The sequence below is a fragment of the Phascolarctos cinereus genome, unplaced genomic scaffold, assembly GCF_003287225.1.
Source record: "Phascolarctos cinereus isolate Bilbo 61053 unplaced genomic scaffold, phaCin_HiC Scaffold_1;HRSCAF=81, whole genome shotgun sequence".
Lineage (NCBI taxonomy): Eukaryota > Metazoa > Chordata > Mammalia > Diprotodontia > Phascolarctidae > Phascolarctos > Phascolarctos cinereus.
Genome location: NW_027555514.1, coordinates 90,508,708 through 90,529,191, shown reverse-complemented (window position 1 = coordinate 90,529,191; position 20,484 = coordinate 90,508,708). Strand labels below are relative to the sequence as shown.

The 20,484-nt window shown below is 40.7% G+C and overlaps 1 protein-coding gene across 3 annotated transcripts in view; it reads right to left on the bottom strand.

Annotated features, from left to right (window-relative positions):
• Positions 1-20,484, bottom strand: part of PRKAG2 (protein kinase AMP-activated non-catalytic subunit gamma 2) — a 461,370-nt gene that overhangs the window by 216,147 nt on the left and 224,739 nt on the right. The window lies entirely within an intron of this gene.

Genomic DNA, 20,484 nt, shown 5'->3' with positions numbered 1-20,484 from the left:
TTTCTGATTTGGAAATTGCTGGGCATCCAGTCAATGAAGGAATGGAGGCAATGAAGGGACACAGGGTTGCCCCATGAATTGAACTGGCATCTGCAGTAAATGCATAATTTCCCAGTGCCCCAGACTTTAGGAAATCTTCCTGGCCTGCATATGGTGTGCTTTGAGAAGACAGACTTTAAGGGGCTGCTAGGTGGCATAGGGGATAAAGCTCTGGCCTTGGAGTCAGGAGGTCCTGGGTTCAAATCTGACCTCAGACACTTGACCCTGGGCAAGTCACTTAACCCCACTTGCCTCACTAAAATGCATAATAATAATAATGATAGGCAAGAGAAGATTGACTTAAAAAAAAAAGAGGATGTTTGCAAGAAATCCCTGGATGCTTTTTCCACTTGTCAAGCTGACTTTAAACCTTCACCAGAATACTAATATTGACTCCCATTTATATAATGCTTTAAGGTTTGCAAAGTGCTTTCTCCCACTCAGACTCTGTGAGGTAAATAGGTAGTGGCAAGTATTCTTATCCATTTTGCTGACAAGGAAACTGAGGCTCAGAAACCAAGTGACTTGCCCGTGGTCACACAGCTAAAAACAGTGGGGAGACTGAATTTGAACTTAGGTCTACTGGCTCTCAGTTCCGTATGCTACTCTGATACTCTGGAAAAAGCTTTGGTCAGGAAGGTTCTGGCCCTGGCTCTAAAAATTAGCTAGAAGATGGGTCATTTCGCTGAGCCTCAGTTTCTTCATCTGTAAAATGGGTACACTGGATGAATTCTAAGGTCTCTGCTGTAATGATTCTAATGGGACCTAGATTTTTTTTTCAAAAAAAGTTCAAGCTCTCTCTCACCTTTTTTGTCAATCACCAGGAGAGCCGAGTGCGAGACCAAATTAGATCAGTTATCATCGAAACAAAAAAATAAACCACGTGGATTCTACTGACTGCACATTATTTGGGCACAGGAGAAACCTTCAAAATTGAAATGCCATGTGTCATGAATGCATAATTGTTAGTTATCTCTGGCATGTCCGACTTTAATCTGTAGCACGTCTGGAAGCAAAGGGGCAGGGGAGAAGCTATGAAAACAACGCATAGATGGCAACTTTCTGGCAAAGCCAGGGACAATGGGGGAAAAAAATAACCCATCCATTGTGTACAACTGCAATCCAGCTTATTTCCATGGTTCCCCTCTTTTTTCTCTTCCCAGTTCCCTTGTTTGTGGCCAGGGCCACTGACTGACTCATCGTCTTTGGAAATAATGGTCCTTCTCTTCAAAATCCCCCTCAATAACTCATATAAATCAATTTTTAATATAATAATGGATTCAACCCCCCAAAAGGATATTCTCTCAATTGGAAAAAAAGAAAGGGAAATTACCTTATTTTTACATCTAAGAGTTGGAAAGGACCTGAGAGTCACACTTGCATTTTACAGCTGAGGAAACTGAGATTCAGAGTGGTTAAGTAATTTGCCCAAAGTCATTTGGGTAAAGGATTTACTTATAGGTCTCTCCGCTTTTTTTTTTTCTTTGCTACATTTGATACCTGTAGGCTCAGAAGCACCTACACTGAACAGGTCATGTGAAAAAGAGTAGTAAGCAAATAGCCCCATGATCTGAGTTCACCACCTACCCTGCTTCTGATTGTTCTGACTTCTTGGATTCTAGAATCTTCTTACTTTAACTTACCACATCTGTCTGGCCCTCTCTGTCATGGTGGATCACTTAGATTTAACTTTTTGTATTCTTAACCTGTGGTATCTGCCAGGCCCTTTTCCTGATTATAGTCATGAAAGCCAGGCAGGATTTGGGTAGGTAAATGCTCAGGTGGATGTCATAAAACTCCAAGTCCCATCAGGAGAAAAAACTGCTTCCAGAATGTGTAATATAAATGCCAATCCTGCCAAGTCCTGAAGCTCAGATCTTCTCTCAACCAAAATCTGCACAGGTAGCTCAAGCACTTTTAGATTTTACTCTTAGGTTTCCTTTACGTCATCAAATGAATGCCTATAGCAATAGACTTATTTTTTTTTTAACAAAAAAAAAAGCTTATCTGCTCCCTCAGGACAATACCTCCAAATTAAAAACTGGTAAATTTAATTTTCAAAAGTGCAAACTGAAAGTTAAAATCTTAAAGGTCTTTTTTTTCTTCATGTGTATTTTAACAGTGTTCATATTATCTTATGTCATGATAGTGTATTATCAATTATGCAGGAAGGAAGTTCTCTAGGCCTGTTTGCTCATTTTTAAATGAGTAGGTGGAACCAGGTGACATTTTAGGTTTTTTCTAGCATTAACATTTTATGATTCTAGGATTCTATGAATTATAACATGCTCTCCAAATTTATTAACTCAAAGTTAGTCTAAAAGCAAATAAAATAGTCTAAATACGTATGAATTAAAAAAAAAACACCCTAACGTTTACATGCCCTAATTTCCATGTATTTCTCTTTGTGTCTTCATTCATTCATTCACTCACTCATTCAGTCTAGTCCAGCTAGGGGCAGAAGTAAAGTCAGCACAGTTTTCTTTCTGCTGCAAGGCCAGAACTTATCAGTTGCTTATGAATTGAACTCAGCATAAAAAACAACCTGAATGAATCCAATGCCTGGCATGGTGGTGCTCTACAGCCCATGGAAAGGAGAGCCCAGTAAATACTTCATGACTTGGCTGGACTGGCCTATGGGGAGGAGACTGAGTGTGTGCTGACTTCTACAAAGCAAAGTCGAGAATTATATGACTAAGGCCAGGCTCTTATCCTGTTATGAAGGTAAAAAAGACCTCAGAGACAGAAGCCTGATCTTACTTATAAGTGTCACCCACACTGATCAGGTGCAGAAGAAAATGGTTCTCTTTTCATTCTCTACTTCTATCTTCTGACTCTATGTAATCAGTTAATGAATTGATCAACAAGCACGCATTGAACATCTACTGTATGAAAGGCACCATATTTAAGTGCTGGAAATACAGCGACAGAAATGAAACAGTCCCTGCTCAGAAGGGATCTATTGAACAGAAAGTTTTGAATGGGAGATGCTGAGGGGTCAAATCATGACTTTAAATAAGTGCTGTGGCCAATATAAATATAGTAACAATGCAGGTCACTGAAGGACTTTCTCCTAAAGACACCAAGGAATGCTAACATCTCATTTAAACTTCATCCGGCATAAGGCCAGCAGGTGTGTGCCACACATGGCGTGATTTCAGGAGGATGACATTCTCCCTACTATCAGGTGTTCTATCTGTACTAGTACACTTGAAATTACTTTAATGGGTAAAGGGTTACAGCGGGTTGCCGCATAATTACAAAAAAAAAAAGCTTAAAATGTGGAAGGGTAAACACAGTAACTAAGATTCAAGTGGAAATGTAAATATTTGATACAAGCCATTTTTAATAGAAAAGGAGAAATTATGAAATAATAGACTTCTGTTGGTGGAAGGGGGAGGTGAAGTGGGTACTCCCAAAGTGGGGAAAAAGGTCACACAGAAAGCAGAGGCTGGGTACAGCAAAAAGAGACTTAGATAATTGTATGGTTCTGCCAAGAGTTGGCTGTGAACCCACAGGACAGTTGGAAAAACATAGTTATCATATGAAATTACAGAAAAAGCAAAACTATTTGGCTCAACTTTGAGCCTGTATTCACTATGTTGCAAAAATGCATTCCAGTTTATGTTTGTTTAGAAGACTATGGGAAAGGGCCTAAGAGTACCTCAGGCTATAATGCTGGGCCAGTACAATGCTGCTCCTCACTGCATGGGAATTGGCAGCTACAGGGGTGCCTTAACAATCACAGGGGTGGGGATGCATACTGGTATGGGAGATTCCATAACAGAGTCTCCCTGGAAGGGAGGCCTCAGGTGTTTCTGAAATTAGCAAATGCCTCAATGCCTACAGTAGGATTCCAAGCCAAGTGAAACCTGTCAATCTGCATATGAAGCCACACCAAAAAATGACACGACACCAACAAGAAACCTAGGTAGTCATGCAAATCTCTTACTTTCTATGAGATGTTTTGGTTTCTATGACATATGATATCTGGATACCTGGAAACATCTAGTTGGCTGGGTAGACTTCTTGCTGGCATATCTCTGCCCTTAAATTATAAAGTCCTTGAGGGTAGTAATTATCTTACTCATCTTTGGATCTTCAGCACCTAGCACAGAATTTTGCAAATAAGAAGTGCTTAGCAAATGTTTAATAAACGTAATTATTTGAAAATCTAATGTGCCACAGACAAAGCTGATCACACTCCCTCCTCAGCTCGTGTCACAGAATCCTTCTCTTCATTCCATACTCAGCCTATGCACCACCTTCCACATGAAGCCTTTTCTGATTCCCTCAGTGCTAGTGCCTTCTATCCCAAACTATCTTCTATGTAATTACTTGACATTTATTCTGTATGGATTTATACATACAGTTGTATTCCCTATTAGGATAGAAGCTCCTTTCCACTAAGGATTGTTCTATTCCTCGTATTTGTATTTCCTAGCATGGAGCCTGGAAACATGGTGTTTCATAAATGCTTGCTGATTGAATCAGGGCAGGAGAAGTAGAAAAGGAAAACAACCAGTTAATTGGAACCAAGAGAATTTATGATATATAGAGCTTCAATATTTTGCAAACTGTGCAACCTCTTGAGGGACTCGAGTTATTCTAAAAGTTCTAAAACTCATGGCCAACCAGTTCAATTTCTTAGAAGTTCTTCCCAGGAAGAGCTACCACAGTGCTAAAATATCTCCCACAGCAAACTGAGTTTAGCTGGCTTTGCTGTCTGCCAGGGTCTACCTCTAACCTTGGCTAACCATTTTATATTAGGTCATTAGGGGACCCATAGGAAAGGGTCTGTGCATGGCCCAGGACAGACCAACTCTACTACTGAGGGTACAGGAATCAACATGCTCCAATGCTGGGTGAGAAGTATACAAAGAACAGCATGCAGTTGTGCTCAGGACCCGACTAACTCTACAAATCCTTGAAAAATAAGGCCAAGATGGATAGGACTTGAGTAGCAGCCACAGGAAGAAGAAACAGGATTCCCAGTCTGTTGGTGGTAGGAAAGTGGGGAGAAGATCAGAGCAACCAATGTAGAGAGGATGAAAAGCATGTGCTCCTATAGCACCCCTACATAAGCTTATCGGCATATCTATTGACTCTATTGATTATTGACTTCACTGAGTTTCTGAGACCTAAAGTTAGATTCTCAAACCAACCTCTTATATGGTACTTAGGTGGTTTTCAAAGTGTTCTTATATCTACTGCCTTTTAAGATCCCCTTTTAAGATAATCTTGTGAGGGAGACAGGCTAAATGGCTGAGTTCAATAAGATTATGTGCCATAGTAAGTATTTAATAAACATTTATCGACTGATTGATTGAAGTCAGTTGTACAGCTGGGATGGGAAGCCAGCTCTTCTGACTCCAGTCTGGTGGCCTTCCACGAAATCATGCTGCCTTCTCTATGTCTCATTAGAATGCTGGGGAGGAGAAGATAAAGCAGTAAGCAGCTAATTAAAAAACCTTTTGGACATTCATGTGACAGTGCCTGAAAAGTCCTTAGAAATCCTTGGAAGGACTGCCATGATCCAAAAAAAAAAAAATCCTGTTACCTAAGAGGGTACACCATACCTCTTAGTTGGAGTTGGAGGCAGTAGCGGTAACATGAGTGAGCGCATATTGGCTATAGCTCTCCCTTTGGTTGCCACATATTTGTTGCAAAATACTGTGTCGTGTTTCATGGAAAATTCTAAAGGTCATTTCTGCGCTGGATGTACTAAGTGAGAAGACTATGTCATCTCATCAACATCTAGGATGTCTCTTTCCTGAGAACTATTTATGAGGCTATCACTATGGAGAATGTGCCTCCCTTCCTTCCCTCCCACCTTCCCTTGTGCATGCTAGCAGCGTGACTCCCCCTCCCAACTCTTAAACGTTGACAGTTTTTTCATAACCTCAGCCTGAGTTGGAAGCCCATCAGAACTGTGGCTATCCCGACCACTCAGAGTGAGGTGTGATATGATTTGTCACACGGGAACAGTGTATTATCAGCATGACTCTTGGTAAAAACTTGAGGTATAGCCACAGTGACCTCACTGTCTTCAGGGCTCATAACACTCATTCCACTCTACACAAACCTAGCAATTAATGAGCTCCTATTTTTCCCCCAGAGCTTGTGAATTAGAGAAATCTTTTTCTCCCTGCCAAAAGTTTGTACATAGTATATAAGTCACACTGAGTCCCACCATCTCAATCTTCCTACGTATTGGACCTTTCTCAGAAATAGTTTCAAGACTCATTTGACTGAGATACCTGCATGAAGATACCTATAGTTTGTTTCCAAAATTCTGCAAAGGTTGAAGAAGTAGAAAAATTCTGTGAATAACTGACAAGATTCTTCAAAGCAAGTGAACATTTACTGAGAGGATGGCAAAAAAAAAAGCTGGAAAATATGGCTTATGTTTGAGAAATTAAAGAGGCCAAAGGCTTATATAACCATAAGGCTCATGCATATATACTGTGAACATTTTCTTCAAAAAAGAGTTCAAAGATAATAGACATGACAAGCAACAAACACTAGCAAAAGGAAAAAAAAAGAAATTAACTATATGCCTGGATACTGACAATCATATAAGAATCAGCTGTTTATGTATAGTCAGACCATCAACTAGTTAGAGGTCAAGATTAACATTAAATTAGAAAAAAAGGCTAAAGAAGAGAACAAAACACTTTGAACAACTACTACTACATTACTGAACGGTGGGAAAAAATATTGACCTCAATTGTCACCATTTACTGCAAAGGTTTGACAGATGTAAAACAAATGCCATAATAAAGAGGCCAAATGATCCCAGAAACAAATACTTGGGAGCCTTGCCAAGCAGAAAACAATGGCGGCCAAGGTCAACACCAGTTAGTAATAGAAACTCATTTTTAAAACACTCTAGAGAAAGATGGTGGATACTTACAAGTAGTATCGCCACATAAAACAATGAAAAGCAGTGGGAATAAAAGAAATCTAAGGAAAGCTTGATGTGAGGTCCAAATGAACCGCACCAATATTCATAGGCGAACTGGAAAGGAGGACAACAGGTAGGTGTACAATATAACACATTTATCAATGTTTCTATAGCAATCACTTTGTCATCACCATTGATAAAGAGATCATCAAGTTTGGACGCTAACATCTGATGTGTTATTAAACAAAATTAGAACTCACAGGTGGAAAGATGAAGTCAGGAAGAATGGCTGAACCAGACCAAGCATATGGACAAGGAATTCCATGCTAAAGGTAATGCAAACTGAAAACACTGTAAAGTCATTTTACATGGTATTTTGGAGAGGGGGAAAGAATGGAAAAAAAAATCACGGATATTTATGCAAAAAAAAAAAACCAAACCAGATATGGAGAGAATAGTAATATACCTACCCACATACCTACTTTCTTCTCCGTACAAAATCTTCATGAGAATGATCTGTGTTGCAAAGTGTCCTTAGTGAAAGTAAAGGAAGGGAATAGGCAAGTTTTGCAAACAATTTTTACAGCAGCCCTCATCTTCATAATTATGCAATTGACTGAAAGACACAGGGCACAGAGTTCCACTGTGTTTTCTGTTTGTTGATTAAAAAAAAGTTCTTTTATTTATCTGATCAAAATGCAGTCTTCAAAGCTCTCCTCCAACAAGGAATCTCTCAGTCCTGACTGCACAGTTTGGTCAGAGTTCTAAGGTTTTTTCTGAATTGTCTCCTCCTGACATTATTTTTGTGATCATCTCATAAACTGGTCTCCTGGCTCAGTTAACTTCATTCTGCGACAGTTCATACAAGTCTCTCCGTATTTCTCTAAATCTATCATATTCCTCATTTCTTGTGGTGCAATAAAATCCCATTCATTCATAAATCACAATTTGTTTAGCCCAAATGATGGACACCTAATTTTTTCCAGTTCTTTAACAAAAAAGTGTTGCTATAAATATTTTTGTACATATTCTTGTATTTCTCTGCCACTGACCTTCTTCAGGTTCATGCCTAACAGTAATATTGCTTGGTCAAAATTTAATGACCTTTTGGATATAATTCCAAATTTTTTTCAGAATGGTTAAACCAATTCATGGCTTCACCAAAAGGACACTGCTATGTCCATCTTCTCACATCCCTTCCAACAAACTGCCATCTCTGCCAAACAGCTAAGTGTGTGGAACTTCACAGGTGTTTTAACTTGCCTTTCTCTTATTATTGGTCACTTGGAATATTTTTTTCTATGAATGTCTGATAGCTTGCATTTTTTTTTTCATTTGAAAATTGCCTACATATCCTATATTAAACTGCCTACTGTCTTAGGTAGAGGGGAGGGAGAAAATTTGGAACAAAAAAAATTTAAATAAAAAATGAATGTTAAAAATTGTCTTTACATGTAATTAGAGAAAAAATACTATTAAAAAATGAAATTGCCTGTTAATCTCCTTTGATTGCTTATTTATCTATTGGGGATTAAGACTTATCTTTTCCAGTGATGTGGTATGTTTGCAAATCTTGTAACACTATAATCCCTGAAAAATCAAAGTTGGGAATGATCAAAGGATAATGGAGAGAAAGAACAGAAATAGGTTGTAGAAGCAGGTTGTAGCATGTTTTCAATGATGACCTATGCTCAAGCAATGGTGTAAAAGATGTCATCAAGGAAATGTATGAGCAGAATCCACAAGGTCCCACTGTTTATACCAGGGGGGCAGTTCTTTGGTGACACAAGGGTGTAACAGACGGAGAGCATGAGCTCCCTGATCCCCATTATATGTAAAGAGATTCAGAGCAAAGCCTTCAGAAAATGGAGGATGTGTGGAAGAATCACACAGAATCAGAGAAGTTGAGAGAGTTAGCAGCCACGTAGCCCAACCCTCACACAGAAGGAAGCTCCCTCACACAGAAGGAAGCTCCGATACAACAGACAAGAACTGCCCAGCAAGAGAAGCTGTGGGTGGACTGTGATCTAAATGGTTAACCATTCTCCTAGGGACTCCCGGACTCTTCTCTCCCTCCTGTTATATATACAGTCAATTGGAAAATCCTCTGGCTTCTATTCCTACATATCTTTAATTTTTAATGGTTCCTTCCTTTCCCAGCCAACTACCACCACTCTGGTATAGGCCCTCCTCACTTCTTTCCTAGACTGTTAGGACAGTCTTATCAATCTGCCAATAGCTGATAAGTGATGCAGTAGATAGAATGATAGATTCAGGAAGACCTGAGTTCACAACCTGCCTGTGATACTTACTAGCTATATGACATTGGGCAAGTCACTTATATTCTGTTAGCCTTTAGTGACTTCATCTGTAAAATGGAGATAATAAAAATACCTCCTTCACAGAGTCGCTAGAAAAATCAAATGAGATGACACAGGTAAAGCACTTTGTAAACCTCATCGTTAATGTTAGTTGTTATTGCTGTTCTGGCTTCTAGTTTCCTCTCTTTCCAATCTAAACTTCATAAAGATGGCTAAGGGGGAGACTTAATCTGAATGAAGATGGGGACCATGTTATTTCATCCTTTTTGGGTACGTCTCCTCAAATTAAAACATAAGTTCCTTCAAGGAAGAGACCGGGTCTTCTATTTCACTTCTGTCTCTGAAGGCATCCAGACAAAGCTGGGGCCACCAGAGACACACCATAAAGTCCTACAAGCTTGAACTTGTCCCACCTCAATAGGAATAACGTTTGCTTTGAGGAAGGTAGACAGAACATTCCACAAAATGAAGGTGTAAAGGGGCCTGAGGCTAAGGAACAGAGATTAGCTACAGGTCTGTAGATAAACTCCCTTAGGATCAGGACTGCAGGCTCTAACTTAGCACTCTGCCTTCTGGTTAGGACCCTTGTGCTTAACCCCATGTTTTCTCATTCCAGTTTGATGTCGTCCCCTGCTACCTACCCAAGGCTAAGCCTTGGCATTCATTTCTGCCCCTGCAGAAAGCATCCAAAAAGATACTGGCTGAACCAGTCAATTCTCTCAGAGTTAAGATCTGATAGGCAGTGGAATCTTGTACTCATACTTCCATTAAATCAGCAAGTCAACCATAAACTTATTCTGCTGCTTGCCTTCCTGGACCGTTGACCATATACCTTGTGCTGTCTGTGTAAATGCATGTTGAATTGGATCTTATAAAGGATGGAGGCAAAAAGGGAACCCTCTGAGGCTAAATTGGATTTGGTGACACCCTGCTTTTCCTATAAATGCATAATATGTAAGACCTCAGCCAGAATTTTGATTTTCATGGACGGAAATCAAATACAGTTATCCCTTCTACATCCCAGGGTTAGGGGTGTGGTACTCCCGCGAGCTAGAAAATTCATGCACAATTTTTTGGCCCACCCTTCATAGCAGAGAAGAAGTCTGAATTTTTTCTTTTTCTTTTATGGGGTGTTTACAGTACCTTATTGTAAAATCTGGGTTAAGTATTTGGTCATAGGCTCTGCGTTGTCTGCTGGCCCTCAAGTGTGCTTCTGCAAAACTACCCAAAATTCCCATTTAGTTTTTAATGCCGACCCATGATACATCAAAATTGTGATGGGGAAAGTAGCGATGTGGAAGGGATAACTGTAGGTACTTTGATCAGTACTTCTCACCCATGCATATTATCCGAAAGGGAAATGAACAAGTGGGTTGTTATCAAGCGAATTCAGGCCACAGGGGCTAACACTCTGGATATCTTGGTCCAGGAGAAAGTGCTTTTTTCCCCACTTCCCTTCAAAGTAAACTTGTATCAAGAAAGTGGCTTCAACTTCAACAAACTCTGTGACCTGGAGCAAATCATTTAACAGCTTGGTCTCAGTTGTAAAACCAGAGGGTCAGACTCATTAACCTCTAAGATACCTTCCAACTCTAAAACTATGATCCTATGAATTTATATCAACTGATAACAGAATGAAGCAAGCAAAATCAGGAAAGTAAACTATAAGCATGGGGGGAAAAAAACCAAAACATGGAAAGATCACTAAGAGGAAACTGAATGCCATGTAATTATAATAGACAACGTTGGTCCCAGAGAAAAGGGACCCTGCTTGCATTGGAGAGGTGGGGGATTACAGGTATAATGCATAAGCCCTGTGTTGGCAGGTTTTGCTCAACTGTTGTTTGAAAAAAAAAAAAACCCAACACTACTTGGTACAAGTAAAGGCTTTCTGTGCAAGGGAATAGGGAGGGATATATCTGGAACGAATGTAATGTCAAAACAAAAGCATCAATAAAGCAAACAAGCAAACAAAAAAGGTAATGTCTTTATTTTGGCAAATCTACATAAACTAAAGGTTCGGTTGTTTGCTTGAGAGAAAAAGCTCCCTCCATTTTAAAATGTGCCTATCTGCCTAGTTGTTCACAAAAAGGTACAGAAGGAAAGAGAGATAGAACATACTAAGTGGGTAGCTACTGTTGGTACCACTGCCCCCACTTCACCAACGTATATGCTTCTTTTGCTACAGTATTCTTTTCTTGGGGACTACTAAGCAGAGAGAAGCAATGTGACCACCAAAAATGAAAGAAAGAAAGAAAGGAAGAAAGAAAGAAAGAAAGGAAGGAAGGAAGGAAGGAAGGAAGGAAGGAAGGAAGGAAGAAAGGAAGGAAGGAAGGAAGGAAGGAAGGAAGGAAGAAAGAAAGAAAGAAAGAAAGAAAGAAAGAAAGAAAGAAAGAAAGAAAAAAGAAAGAAAGAAAGAAAGAAAGAAAGAAAGAGAGAAAATTGAGCCTACAGGGACTCTGCTTTTAATCAAACATACCGAGCTTTACATTAAAATACATCTTGCTCCCTTAAGGTAATCCATACAATTATTCCAATAATGGGGCCATCACTCAGAACATTTCTTTTGGTAATAACACAGCCTATGATCTGCTTTTTAAAAAAATCATCTATTTGTTTGTTTATTTATTTATTCGTTCGTTCATTCATTCATTCATTTATTTGTTTGCTTATTTGTTTATCTATCTATCTATTTATTTATTGGCTAGGGGGGTTATCACAAGGCATTGCAACATTGATTTTGGTTGAAAAATTGAAAATAAAAGACTATAGAGCAATGCAACTCATGGTCTTGTGCACTTTATCAAGTGGCTCTGAAGGTAACCAATCAATTCACCAACATTTGTGAAGTGTTAGCTATGTAGCAGTCTCTGCGTTGGGTTCTGGAGAAACAAATACAAAAGGCTCACTTGTATGTAGAAATTCTGGTATATTTGTTAAAAACCTATTTTCATACTTCATAAAACTCAAACCACCACACCTTTCAAAGTGAAACAGAACAGGGCAGTTCAATTCCCCTTCCTGAAGGGCCTCTCCTTCTGGTTAAGACTTCAGACAGAAGTCTTAAGCTCCTGGGGGCAGTGATCATAACCCGTCATTAGAGCAATACCCGGTTCTATCATCTAAGCCAATCACCGCCGTGCGTCACCTGGAGTCAAGGCCTCATCTGACAGAGGGCAGCAGCCAGCTAAGCCCAGACCAGGGTCCTGTGATGCAAGCTGGGATTCCTCGTCTGATCTCCCTACGGTATTATTTCCTTGGCTGCTAACTAACGTCTGGCTTGAAAAGAAAGCTCCAATGTCATGCCCTGGGGTGGCTGGCAGCAAGGTCTCTGGTAAATTCCATCAGCAGCACGTGACCACAGTGTAAGGATCAGGCCTTCTGACTGAAAGACCCAAGCCATCTGCTATGAGGCGGTGTTCTTCATGCCAAGCCACTGCATTTGGACAAGCAGCTTTTGCCTCTTAAAAAAGGAAGACTGGGTTCCTTCTCTGGTCAATACAATGACCGATCACAATTCCAAAAGACTCACGATGAAACATGCTATCCACCTCCAGAGAGAGAACTGATGGACTCAGAATAAAAACTCAAGCATCTTTTTTTCCCTCCCTCCCTCTCTCCTTTCCTTCCTCTCTCTCTTTTGAAATAGCTAAAATGGGGGGATTTATTTTCCACAACTATACGTGTTGTTGTTGAGTTGTTTTTCATTCATGTCCAACTTTTCATGATGGCGTTCGGGGTTTGCTTGGCATGCATACAGGAGTGGCTTCCTATTTCCTTCTCCAGTTCATTTTTACAGATGAGGAACTGAGGCAAACAGGGTTAAGTGACTTGCCCAGGGTCACACAGCTATTAAGTGCCTGAGGAGAGATTTGAACTACAAAGAGAAGTCTTTCTGACACCAGGCCAGGTACTCAGTCCACTTCACCACCTAGATGCTCAAGACTATTCATACACATTCATAACAGGCTTTGCCTTCTTGCCTTCACAATGTATGGGGGAGGGGGAGAAAGGAGGAAGAGAATTTGGAACTAAAAATAAAATAAAATAGAATTTAAAAAAAAGCCTGGGTTCCTTAATTAAACATACTTAGAATAATTACTTTTTTGGTTGACTGATTGTTACTCTGTGTATTTGAAACCAGAGGACTGACTTGATTTTGATATGTATGTCTATCAAGGTAGGGCTGAGCCTCTGTAATTTAAATTTTTAGTTGACTAGGGCTTCTAGAGGTTAAGTCACTTACTGAGTCACACAGCCAGGATGCGTGAGAGGTACAACTGGAAGCCAGGTCTTCCTGGCTTTTATAGGAAAGAAGCCTTTCCCAACCCCTCTTAATTCCAATGTCTCCCCTCTTGTAACAAGGTCCTTCTCATCCTGTATATAGCTTGTCTGAACCCACTTTTGTTACCTTGTTGTCTGCCCCCCATTCGACTGTAAGCTCCTTGAGGGCAGGAACTGTCCTTTGCCTCTTTTTGCATCCTCACTGCTTAGCATGGTGCCTGGCCCACAGTGGATGCTTAATAAATGTTTATTGACTGACTCTGAAGCTAGCTCTCCACTACACCATGCGGCCTCTCATGTGGCTTTCTGTTCAAATTAATAGTGCTTTCTACTTCCAACACTTCATTAAGAAGCTGTCTTGAACAATAGCATCTTTCTTTTGATCAGACTTATAATTTCCTTAGAAGAAGGAAGAAACTCTCTCTTCCAATGCAGGTCAGTAGCTACTCTGCAATTTACAGTTTTCAATATTACAGGTTCAATAACTTGCCTGAGGTCACAGAGGCAATAAAAGTATCAGTGTCAGAGGCATCTGGACTCCAAAGCTGACCTGCTCCTCTATTCACTACATCATGCGGCCTCTCATCTTGCACAGAACAGGTGTGGCATCAATTCATATGACTGGGACTGACTAGTTCAGGCTAAACCACGCTTCCAGCACTCAGTCCCCTGACACTCAGAGTGAAAATCCAGGGACTCAATCATCAAGACCTTTCAATCCATCCAATCAATCAATCAACAAGAATTTACTGAAGTCCTACTACGTGCCAGGATATGGGCACTGGGAATCCAAACACAGCTAAGGAAATAATCCCTACCAAGGACTTGCTCAAAGAAATATCCATAAATTAGCTTCTTTCCCTTCAAGCTTCTCTTAACAGATGCATCCTCCTACTGATTCATTCCTCCTTCTTGTTCTTTGTTCAGTCAGCAGCATTCCCTTCTCTTAGATGCCTGCCTCCAAATCATGTTTATCCATTAGCGAATTTTCTTTCCAGGCTGACCACCTTCCCCCCCCCTTAATTTACACTTGCAAATACCTTCAGTTATGCACAGCATACATAAGATGCTCACAGCAAACATAAGATGCTTACAGCAAAAAAGGGGAGTACACACTCTCCCTCCCTGAATATACATTCTCTCTCTCTGTACACGCACACACGTATATATACACATACATAAACGCACACATATAGGTTCTCTCCGCACACACATATATACATATATGTGCATGTATACATCTATCTATCTATGACTAGAGGGTATAAGAGGGCCTAACATACCTGTTAAAAAGGGACAAACCTGAAAAGTTTACCTTTTCCATGTTTTGTACATGTAAATACTTTAACAGACTAGATGCTCCCTGGGGACAGGGACTATTGTTTTGTTATTGTATTCCCAATGCCCAGCTCAGGGCCTTGCATATAGAAGGCACTTGATAAATGCCTGTGTTTGTTCTAGGATCGCAGTTGATACTTCTCAACTTATCCCATTTTAAATTCTTTGACTCTTTTCATCTGCAGGGTAAAGACAGAGAGGCAACACCATGCCCCATGGGTAAATCCATTGTCTCTGCCAAACCCAGTTAGTTTCCTGAGTTTTTCATATGCAAATGGATACTCCTGTTTTGTATTCTATAATTTAATCTAGGAGACTGGTGAACTCAAGTGATTGGGGGGGGTGTCTCTCCTGATTAACCCTCTTTTTTTCACTTATATGTATATAAGTCCCTTCTTAAGGGTAAGATATTATTCTATTGTCTTTGTATCTCCACAACAGTGCCTTGCACGTAAGTAGGCACTATAAACAAACTGAATGAATGGATGTTTGTCTGTTGACTGATCGAGACCAGGTCAGAAATCCCATCTAGGCCTGTTTTCAACAAAGAAGCCAAGGGAAGATGGCAAAGGCCCAGGCAAGATGGGTTAGGATTAAAAGGGAGAGAGGTCAATGATTTCTGCAGTATGTTTAAAGCTCTCTGTACTAAATCAAGAGCTGTGGAACCAGGGCCTCTGAAGTCTTGTCCAACTTCCCTTGACCCTGCTGTCCTAGCCACCTCCCTTGAATATACTAACCTGATGAGTGAGTCTTATAAAAGTGACATTCTGGGGGGCAAAAAAGGCCTTAATTAACCTCATTTGCCATTACTAAATCTGAAGGTTTTGCATATTTGTTTAAGAAAAAAATTTAAAGGGTGCCATTTACTTCAGTCAATAGGAGTGTCCTTGAAAAATAAAATGTTCCCTTCTCTCAACAGTACTGGAGAAAAAAAAATCCACAGACACTTCTTACTACACTATCTGCCTTTGTTCGTGAGGCAGAAAGGTTATTTATTTCCAACCTTCGCTCAATGATGCCAATATGAGAATCTGCTAATAATTCTCAGCTTTTTTTTTTTCTGTCTTTGGTTTCTCCAAGGACTGTTGCAGCTCTATGCTCTCCAGAACTCCAGAAGCATCAGAATCATGGGCCCTAGAGGATGGAACAGAAGGGCAGGGAGCCCAGGAAGTGTTTTTCCAGGAAGGATGCTGACCACACCTACTAGGGATCCAGTGAGAGTTCAGTTTAAAGCATAAGATTCTAGCATTGGACTTTTGAAAAGATGCCTCCATTCTTAGAGTGATAAAATGCTGGGATAAGTTATTTCAGAGGAACTGCAGTCTCCCTCCCCAAAGACTTACATGGGATTTAAAGCTGGAAAGGACCTTTGAGACCACTGCATCCAACCCCTTCATTTTACAAATGAGGAAACAAGATAAAGTGACTTGCCTATGGTTACATAGCCAATAACTGTCTGAATAAGTATTCGAACCCAGAACTTTGTGGCTCCATGATGGCCAGGGCCCTATCTACTGTATCAAGCCTCTCACCAAGAGAAGGGATAACTACAATAGTTTGATATGGTGTACAGTAGGTACCTGCAATTTAACCTAACCCAAGGAAGAATCCTCTGCTCCCAAACACTTTTTCCAACTAGCCTGGTCCTGAAGCCTACATTTCTTTTTTTTTTTCTTTTTGCTAGGCAATCAGGTTAAGTGACTTGCCCAGGGTCACACAACTAGTAAGTATCATGTATTGTGTGTCTGAGACTGGATTTGAACTCAGGTCCTCCTGACTCAAGGCAGGAGCTCTACCCACTGCGCCACCTAGCTGCCCCAAAGCTTACATTTCTCAAAGGAGTCAACTTGGTACAGTGTAAGAAGAAGTGTGTCTGAAGTCAAAGGAGTTGCTTCCCCTCCTCCAATGTTTACTACCTGTGGGACCTTGGGTAGATCATTGACCCTCCCTGGATCTCAGTTTCCTCATCTGTAAAATGAAAGGCTTGGACTAGATAATGCCTTAGGTACTTTCCGGCTCTAGATCTCTGAGCTACTATTAGAGACTCATTTTGGGAGGGTTAAGGCACTTTTAAAATTCAAATCACCAACTATTTGAGTACTTAAAATACTCAATAAAAATTAAGGAATTAAGCTCTTGTTGGCCATTAACCTTCTTAGTGTGAGTAAGTTTATTGGTTCTCTTGCTGATGTGGAAATAGGGCTGCCTTTGAAGTTGGAGGACTTGGGTTCTGTGACCGGTCCTATCGGTTACTACAGTGTCACCCTGACTACATCATTTTCCCTGCCGTGTCTTGACTCTTCTCATCCTTGGATGAGATAACTGCTAAGGTCCCTTCCAACTTTAAATCTTTGATTTTGTGATCTTTCCAATGGCACAGGTATAAGGGCAAATTTTAATTACAGAACGGACCGTGGCCCAAGAAAGTCAGGTTGGGTTGGGGAGGTCTTAGGGAACATGAAGGCATTCACTACAGCTAAATGGAAAGGGAGAAACCGCACCTATTAGAGAAGTTGGTACTTAAAAGAGGAGGGGGAAAAAGGGGTCCCTGAAGCCTCCTTCACAATTTTGCTTTGCTTTAGAAGATGGTGTTTAAATACTTAAATATTCCCTTGATTCAGGCCTAGGCTAATTCCATGTGGCTTCTAAAGACTCTCTTTGAGCTCTAAGGAATTCCAAGGCTCATTCATTCAGTCTAGAATATCAAGAATATTTTTATAATCACTAGACCACATGATGACTTTGTCCACTCACTTGATTTTGATTCTACCCCTGTTTCCTCCTCTTGCTGACTCTTAGCCCAACTGTAGTCTTCCTTGGCCTCCTCTGTCCCCATCTTAAACCAGAGCAATCTTGTAGATTGGGCTCTTTCAAAAGACCTTTGAAACTATGTCTGGCAGATCGCTATTTTGCTGGTCTTCTTAGCTGGGACAGGGAGCAGTTGGTAGGGTCATCTCTCTTCTACAGAGACTTCACTGCCTTATGATTTTAAGGCTCTGAAAAAATGAAAAATAACTTCTTAGAAATGTTTAGGTTAGGCACTTGTCTATAACAGATTAGAAATGTTTAGATTAGGCACTTGTCTATAACAGATAGACACCACTCTGGACCCCTTTAACGACCCTGGCTCCCTAGAAACAGATGTCTATAAAAATCAGTCCAAAAACTATACTAGAACAGAGATACTTGTGAAGTCTCTCAGGCAACTGTGCTAAAGAGCAGTTCTCCAAGCGTGGTCCAAGGACCCTACGGGGTCCCCAAGACCATTTAGGGAAAATCCATGAGGTCAAAACTATTTACACAATGATGCTTTAATTTCTAATAATAATAGATATAACCTACACAAAGAAAAGCTCTTTGGGGAGGGGAGGAATCCTCAATAATTTTTAAGTGTTAAAGGGGTCTTGAAACAGAAAAGTTTACAAACCACTTATCTAACTGACTGTACATCTAGGGCAAAGGAGATAATGGTTATTTTCAAGTTTAAGGCATATATCTTTTACCTCCTTCCTCTCTGAAATCTAAGAAGGGAGGAATGGGAAAGGAGGGAATAACATTCCTTTATGGCCACAAGCGGTCCCCCACTTCTCCCAATTCTACCTCTATAGCTTTATGGCCGAGTGTATACAAATTGGTTCAAAAGTCACAGTCCTCAACTGATAGTTCACTTTCCATTCATTTGACAACCAAAGTCAACAAAGTGTTCATGATTCTCATGTCTTAACTGCCTTTATGCTGGTCTCTAACACCAGGAAGACAAAACCTTTGGTAAAACCTTGGCTCACCAATGCTTGGGATGTATAAAATGGATTTTGTTATTAACTAAATATCAGTTAAGATGACTAAAAGTTTTTGAAGAAGGAGGGAGGGTTGGAGAACTATTTTTTATGAGAAGTCCTAGTCGCAGTTCACATACCATGCCAATTATCTTGCCATCTATCATGCCTGTTGCTTCAACCTCTGAATCACTGACTTGCTATCCCAAACCTTCCCATCCCATCCCATCCCATCTCATCCCGAGGGACTTAATTCTCCTAGGTCTGGGAACTCTTGGCCAGTACTCATGCTGTCCTGACCAGTGAATGCCCTAGTCATGGGTCATAATACCCTGGACATCTTCTTGCCATCTACCCTTCTACCATGTATATTCTCCTCCTTGGGCTGCTAGGTGGTGCAATGGATAGAATGCCAGCCCTGGAGTTACGAAGACCTAGTTCAAATGTAGCCTCAGCCATTTCCTAGCTGTGTTACCCTGGGCAAGTCACTTAACCCTCTTCGCCTCAGTTTCTTCATCCATAAAACAAGCTGGAGAAAGAAATGGCAAACTGCTCTAGTACCTTTGCCAAGAAAACCCCAAACAGCGTCACAAAGAATCACACACGATTAAAAAACAGACTAAACAGCAGTAGCATTCTTCTTCTCCCCTTGAACCTTCCATTTCTGAACTGGAATCAAATTATTACTGTCAATCAACCCCCCTATGGCTCCATTCATCATCCCCGTGCATTTCAAAACCAAAACACCCCTACCTGGTCACCATTCTCCCAGGTGTTGTCTGTCAATCTCCCCCTATCAGAATATAAGCTTCCTGAGAACAGGGATATTTCGGTTTTGTATCTATTGTATTTTTTAGTGCTAAGCTTAGTGCCTGACACATAGCAATCACTATATAATTTTTCATTCATTCAAATTCAAAATGGGTAAGGGGGAGACACTTTCTAACATTTTTGTCTTGGGGATCTCTACTGTCTAAAGATGCCATAGGTTCAAGGCAGCCCCAGTTTTAAATTGAAATCCTTCTGCACGGTACCCATCAGTGGGCACCCACCCAGCAGAATACTCTTTCTGAATGCTAGTCCATATAACACAGCAAGAGCTGGCTGAACTTTTCCGGAAACTTAGATGCCACACATAGTTCTCCCTTTTTTTTGTGGGCAGGCAAGATGAGTCACTTTTTTTTCCCCAAAGCCCTGTTAGGTCTCAACCAGACAACAACAGGCACCACAACCCAGAGGCTGAATGAACTCTGGCCCACAAGACCTAGGGTGCTTGTGGAGGTTGAGAAGAGAGTCAATGGAAACCAGCTGTTAGTGTTGGAAATGCAGTTTCTACTCGAGACCTCTGCTTTCTGAAAGACAAACTGGGAATCAACCAGGATTAGAGGAAACAGAGAGAATCTTTACACAGTCAATCAGAGGGCAGAGCCATGAGGTCACCATGGTTTTGGCGGCACTGAGGAGGGGACCACGAGCACTGAGGTGAGCACCAGACTCTAGAGGAAGACATCTGACTCAGCTGAATTTCACTGTGGGGGAGGAAGCTTGTCAGAGCTAAGCATCTCTTACCTACAGGTCATGCCCATCCCTACCTCCTTACTTTCGCTCACATTTTGTCATCTGGAAACTTCCCCCTTTCCTGGATCTGGCTTCAAATTCAGGATCCCTCCAGGCATGTGCTTTTGGGCAAATCACTTCCAAAATCCAGAACTCAACTGTCTTATGTGTAAAACAAGGGGCTTGGACTCAATGGTATCCAAGGTCCCTTAGAGCTCCGGCCATCTATGATGCTAGAATCCAGAGCAGTAGGAGGGCAATG